This window comes from Sebastes umbrosus, chromosome 1 (assembly GCF_015220745.1).
Source record: "Sebastes umbrosus isolate fSebUmb1 chromosome 1, fSebUmb1.pri, whole genome shotgun sequence".
Lineage (NCBI taxonomy): Eukaryota > Metazoa > Chordata > Actinopteri > Perciformes > Sebastidae > Sebastes > Sebastes umbrosus.
Window position 1 is genome coordinate 27,805,861 of NC_051269.1, and position 7,402 is coordinate 27,813,262.

Here is a 7,402-nt window from a genome sequence, read left to right on the forward strand (position 1 = left end):
TTCGCTCAAAACAGTGAGGCGACACACGTCAGCTAAAACCACAATATCACTCTTTATTTCACCTGCCGGGCAGTAATGTTAGCTGACCAGACGAAGGTCTCTCCATGAATCAATGCTGATCCTAATGTTGGCTTTTCCTGCCTCAGCCTCCCGACTTCGGACGGAAAGAACAGGGGAGACACCGGAGTTTTGGTCGGAGATGATAACGTTTCTCTCTGCGGAGCCCTGTCACTTCACAAGACACGGGAAACCTCTGTTGGTCTGGAGGAGCTACAGCAGTTATTTCTGCACGAACGTCCACTGTACATTTACTAGATATTTTCAGAGCTAAACTAACTCTTCTGCAGTGTGTAGTGAGCGCACATGAACGTGAGGTGGAGCAAGCTTAGTGAAGGCAGGCAGGCAGAGGAGCAGAGTACAGCAGAGACTCCGGCCCTGGAGACCAAAGCTACGGTCTCCCCCGCGTACTCCGACTGCGGCCAACACTGTTTTGCAAGACAGACTTCACTAGGTATAACTTTGCGGTTTTGGTGCTTCCATGTAGTTTGTGTTGGAGTCTTGTCTGAACAGCGTAGCCACGCGCGAGCGCATTCGAGTGGGCATATGTGAGCGTGAATGGGACACCGACCCGGGTGATTTATACGTGTAAGAAGTTACAAACAGTCCCTTTAAATTTAAACTTTTATTTATTTTTTTCAACATTATATTTATTGTTTTTTTGTTCATTTTGAAACAACAGAACAAACATTCACAAACATCCCCAATAATAACATTGTTGGTACAAAGAAACTTAACAAACCTAATATTAATATAAAATAAGGCAGTATAGATACAGGAAAAACATATTAAATACAAAAAGTAGATAAATAAGTAAAAAGAATATATACAAGCAAAAAAATAAAATTAAAAACAATAAAATAAAATAAAATCTATTTATATATACATATATATATACTGTATACATATATACATACGTACACATACACGCACACGCAGTATATACACATACAAAAACACATATACATATAATCAATTAAAAAGAAAATCTGTGTACAATTCAGTCATCATCCTATCCTATTTCCCTATTCACAATCATCCTGCGCCAGCGAAGATACAAATTACAAGCTACCTTGGAGTGACGGTGGTAGCACCAATCCTTATCCGATCAAAGGGATCTACAGTCAGGACGTTCATAAAATGTATGAAAGGTTTCCACATCATATAAACATCCTCAACTTTACCTCTTACTATGAAAGTCAGTTTTTCTAATGCCAGATTAGAAGACATCTCTTTAATCCATTGACTAGAGTTAGGTCTCAGAATATCCTTCCAAAATTTTAACTTTTAATTGAACTAAAATTAAATTATTATTTTTTTTTAATTTAAAACACTTTTTTTTAATCACTTAACCTACATACAGGTACATACATGAAAATTTGACCTCAGTATCTAACCCATCTTAAGCAGTTTGGAGCAGTGGGCTGTTGTGAAGCGCCCAGGGAGCAATATGGGGTTCAGTGTATCGCTCAAGAGACACTTCTACATGCAGACAGTAAGAGCCGGCGATCAGACCAGCAACTCGTGGTTAAAGGACAACCACTCTACCCACTGAGCTACAGACATCCCCGGAAGTATATGGTATATAAACATCGAATTGAATTGAATTGAATAAATCGGCCCCATTGTCACTGATATACGATCCAGCTATTTGAGTCAGTATCGGCCCGATATCCGATCCAGTATTGGTGCACAGTATAAAGCACCGTACAACAAAATGACAAATTAAAACGGCAGAAACAATTGGATTATAAAAAAAAAACACATCAAGCTTAACTTGAAATGCAGCAATGTAGATTGGAGCCGACAAAAGACGGAGTTATTTCAGCAAATGAGTTGCTATGCTCTTTGGTTTGACTTGAGCAGCAATATGATCAGTTGCAAAGACCCAGTTTCAGTCAGAATACCTTTATCTCTGAGATTTAGTATCTTTGGTGGACAGCAATAAAGTTACTGTCAGAATACAGAGATTCTGTGATTTTAAACAAGTTTGTCAATCTTTTCTCCATAGACAGATGAGGTTGTGTTATCAGTGTTTAAATGTTTAATCATCTTCATGCCTGTGCATAAAATAAATTTGTTATTTCTACCTTGTGCTATATTGCCACCTGTAACAGTGTCATGTTTTGTCTCCAGTACGCAACATGTTACTGATTTAATATTGTACTGTCCAGATGTGATACTGAAGTCTGTTTTAGAGCAAAACTAATCAGACACCAGAGGGGCGAGAAACTTATCCAGTTTATTTCCTCCTGGGTGATCCTTTGCCGAGGGAATTGCTAATTAATTACAGCAGTTCAATTTATGAGTTTATTGCAATTAGTCCTTTGACAAATAAATATGTAGTGCAGACTCTGTACATGGTCATTGTTCTGGCCCTGTGCTCCAGCACATTGGATTTGAAATTGATGTGCCATATTCCACCTTTGAGGGTTTTGACACATCATATTAAGTCACTAGTTTTAAACAACCAAAGGTCATTGATTTATATCAAGTCCCAGATCATTTAGTCTTTGGTCCAAAAATAAACATTTGGTACCAAGTAATTTTCATATCCTGTACACCACCATTTAGAATAGTCAGAAAACCAGAGCTAGGTTATAAAATCTGAGACATCACTCCCTCCATGTTGTGCAATTAATACATGAAGTAAATGGGAATATAACAGACTGATCCTGTAATATCAGTCAAATCTATGAATTAAGAGGCTGAAACATGAGGTAAAGTTTTAACAGTGTTCATTTATTGTTCAACACACCACCACATGACAGTTGTTAGTAAATGGTGTGTTATGGTCCGTGAACGAAGCAGCTGCAGTTCTGATGTTGTGAGATCATCCAGCGTCTTTGCCTCTTCCAGTCAGACATTCACAGCAGGCTCCGGGTTTAGGCCTATGTTCCACAGTTGGAGGCTCCAGTTCAGCTACATGCGTCCGTCATCTGGAGAGGCTCTGACAGGATGACAGCTGGCAGGGATGAGGGCTTACTTGGACCTCTGCCTCATCTTTCGCCTTTTACGCTTCAGCCTATTGAAACAAAACAAAAACGCAGCCGTCAGGAAAATGTACAGAAGTTTGCTGCTATACATTTAATATTGCACAAATCAGCCACTTTTATTGGCCTAATTCAGGGATTTAATGGCTAATTCAAATCAGTGTTAACACTCGTCTTGGGTACAGTAATGTATAGGGATCCCTGAACTTGCCTTTAGGCTCACAGTTCAAGACGTCACTTGGATTGCAACACAGCAAATATAGCTGTAAATGCATTTGACATTTTATCTTTAAAATTAAACTTTAAAATTCAGCGTCACATCATAGACTTTGAATAGAAGTAGTTACAACTGCAAGATTTAAGACTGATTCTTCTCAAAAACTGATCAATGGTACAGTTTTAAAGCCATGTGGAGGAAACATGTGGCCAACAATTACTTTCAAGCCATTTTAAAAATCACGTGATGTAAATTGGAGCCACTATTCCACCCACAAAATTGTAACTGATGTTCACAGACACGATTTGCAAATATTGAGTATGGATCCATTAACATGTCAAGGCATTTATGTGGATTGAGCCACAATCCTGCCTTTAGTACAACAGACTTGAGTAGTAAATTATGGGTGCTCATTTAAAAATGGCCAGCAAACTAATATTTTACATTAAGCACTTGAATTTCTGGTGGTATCAAACATTAGCAATACCAGACACACATTTAAATTAATTCTACACTTCCAATACCAACTAATTAATATGAAAGCTATGTTTCAATAAGAAATTGATATTGGCACAACAAATTCCAAGAGGCATTGATCAAGTGCTGGTTTAGAATTGTATATTGAGATTTTGAGTGCACTATGATTATGCCATACATTTCAGGTCACCTCCCACCATGGCAGACAGGTTTTCAATTTTCCAAAATTCTACAGTCTAGTTACCACTGACTGTTTACAATTTGTAAACAAAGTGTTAAATTGAGTGGCCAGTAGAAATGTTCAGTAATCTGCCAAAGGGGCAGGTGAGGAAAGGTTAATTTCAGACCGTGGGTACATCTATCACACACACCACTATAAGTCTTAAATTATTTTTTTTTCTCTCCGGCTATGTATTTTTCAACTGTATACTATCAAAATCCGAGGCAATGACAACAGGGAATTTGTATAAAGGAAAGTTGTATCAATGCTTACCTGCGCATACGCTTCTTCCTCCACTAGAAGACAAGAGGGATATTTATTAGTGTACAGTAGGTGCAGCTGAGTGCCATGTGGGCCCTCCCATTTATTGACTGCAACAGCATGCTCTCAATGATTCAGAGAAAATAACTGCAGACTAGCTCAGTTGAAACTGGGAAATCTGATTTCTTTTGATGAATTTAACACATTAATGAAAGACATAGAAGCAGAGTCAATTGGGAGCGGTCTGTGTTTCTGAATATTTTCATTTTAAAGTTGGCTTCAAACAGTTGATTTTAATGTGTTTTGTATGATATGCTATTTATTTTGCATTTGTTCTATGTTTTGGCGTCTGAAACTTTAATGTATGTTTAAATGCTGCTGTCTTGGCCAGGTGTCTCTTGCAAAAGAGATTCTTAAGCTCAAAGAGTACTACCTGGTTAAATAAATAAAATAAAGACTACACTGGTACTTTAGACATTAAACAGTAATGTCAGTGACCAGTAGCCTGACTGTAGTAGTAGTAGCCAAGTAGATACCCAAGAGGTTGAGGTTAGCTACCAATGCTAACAGCATGCACCAAACTGGGCCTTCCTGGAACAACTACATTTATACTGCTTTCTGCATATATTGCATTACCAGTTTAAAGTTTACAATATTAACATTGTAAGCATTAAGAGAATGAAAGGGGGAATAAATGCAGAGGTAAACATTTCAGACAATAAACAGGATAAAGCTGCACACAGGAGGTGCTAATGCTAATCAGATGTTAGCTAGCAGCACAGACTGTAACAGGAAGAGGACATTCAACACTAAAATACTCATAAATACTGGTCAACTCACCTTGGCTCTCATCTTGTGGAGAGATTCCTGTAAAACACAAATCAAATACAGTTGTTAGTGACTTTGGATGGTTTGTAAAATGTGTAGATTAGTTTGGATTGAGTTGGCAGTGAAGCAGCTCTCTTACCTCAAAGTGAGAAGAGTAGCGGAAAGAGGATGTGACGGAGACGGAGGGACGTATTTATAGTGGTGGTGACGTCATCGTCATATTCAAGCGCCAACTGCTTTCTTAGCAGCTCTCTGGGAAATGTAGTTTAACTGGTCAGAATGTAGTTTTACTGGTCAGAATGTAGTTTTACTGGTCAGAATGTAGTTTAACTGGTCAGAATGTAGTTTTACTGGTCAGGTGTGCGTCTTTCCTGCTCAAAGGTACTTTTCTAAGATATGGCTGCGATATATATATATATATTTTTTTAAACAATATTTTAATTGAATTTCACTTATAGACATATATACACATATACACATACAGACAGAATTTCAAAGAAAGAGAGCCATGACATTTCATGTATTTCACATATCTAACAAAGGAAACACATACAATAAAAGATAAGACAAAATAAATAAATACCTCAAAGAAGAAGCACAAAAAAAAAACAACGACACAACAACACACAACAATTTCAACCACAGCACTCTGCAACACACAACAGTTTCAATTTGACTGTGCCCCTTGACGTCCAAGAAACTCCAACAAAGGTTTCCACACATTTTCAAATTCTGCTGTTTTTCCTCTGGTTATATATGTAAGTCTCATGGCAGCTATTTTTAATGGGATATCTACTTTTTTTTTTTTAAATACTAAAACTGAGCCCAGTTTTTAGGACGAAAATGAGCCTATTATCCTAGAAATAAATAGACCTGATATCGTTTTAATAGGCTGGCTTTTCACATCAGTTACATCTATAACTACTGAATTACCTTTAAAAATATATAATAATAATAATAATAATAATAATAATAATAATAATAATAATAAAAATAAAAATAAAAATAAAATAATAAAAATAACAATAAAAAGAATAATAAAAATAATAAAAATAAAAATAAAATAATAATAATAAAATAATAATAATACATTATTATTATTATTACATACAGCAGTCACTGCACTAGCCATGTAGTTAACATCTCATTTTATTTCAAAAGCATAACATAAAATTTTTGAGAATATGTAAGTAATGAATTGATATTGTGATTAACTTATATTATAAGTAATGAATTGGTATTCTGGATTGATAAAAAATGTATATTTTGATAAGGATAATTATATCAGTAATTAATTTATATTTCTGTATGACACAGATAAAAGGTAATAATTATAGTTAGAATAATTATAAATAATACAAATTATAGTTAGACAAATTTAGGAACATTTTATTAGAGTATATGTATGACTCAATAAGGAAGCTGGTTAATTATTAATAATTGACTTATGGAGAAGGGGTGAGATTAAATAAGTTTTTACTTCTTCTCACTCCCTTTCGAATATGTAAATCAAGGCATCAAGTGTTTAACAATTTATTTTTCTTATGCTTTTCATTGTATGGAAATACTACTTCTTTGTCCTACTTCGACTGTCCACTTGTTGGTATGATCATTCTCTTTTTCTTTATTTTTTATATTATTTTTTTTGTATTCTACATGTTCGAAATAAATTTAGAAATGAAATAAAAATCAATTGAAATGTTTTAACAGACAAGGTTCATTCTTGAACTCTTTTTGCACCTAGATTTCAACCTTTATTTTAATCACAGTCCACATTAGCAAATGAAGTCTTAGACATGTTCAAAATCACGGAAAGGGCAACCTTAGCTGATGAGGATTATGTGATTTGCTCAAAAAGGTCCAGAATATTATTTTTCTTTCTAATTGATCATAGAATAACTTTTCTAACATAAGAATGATGTTTGCACAAAACCATCCTGATGCTCAGTAGAGGGTGATATAGAAAAAATCCTCTAATGAAGGTATGCTTTATGCAATTTTATATTGTGTTATCAATATCTATCATGATATGGTGAATTTGTTGGAAAATCAACCAAATAACAAGGCAGGAAAGTCAAATTGAATATCTAATGTTGCCATAAAGACATTTTGGTCTTTGATTTCCAACATTTCCTATAATGGCATCCAGAGATATTCAAGGGCTAGCAAAATCTCAAGTATATATCATATTGGTCAATCCTACTGATGCTGTATCTCACTTCCTTCGACACAAACACAACACCTGAACTTTACTGTTTGGACTTCAGTAGGCAGCTAGGCATGATATTTCATTGCAGATATCTCCAATAATGAACTTTGACCAAAACCTTCAGAGAAAACCAACAGAAA

General features: G+C 35.4%; 1 long non-coding RNA gene across 1 annotated transcript; it reads right to left on the reverse strand.

The window, feature by feature from the left end:
• Positions 1-2,778: 2,778 nt before the first annotated feature.
• Positions 2,779-5,300, reverse strand: LOC119495611. The gene is made up of 4 exons (XR_005208527.1): positions 5,193-5,300; positions 5,066-5,092; positions 4,238-4,260; positions 2,779-3,082 (listed from the first exon to the last, which is right to left on the reverse strand). It is a non-coding gene; the product is annotated as an uncharacterized LOC119495611 (long non-coding RNA).
• Between the last annotated feature and the right edge of the window lie 2,102 nt (positions 5,301-7,402).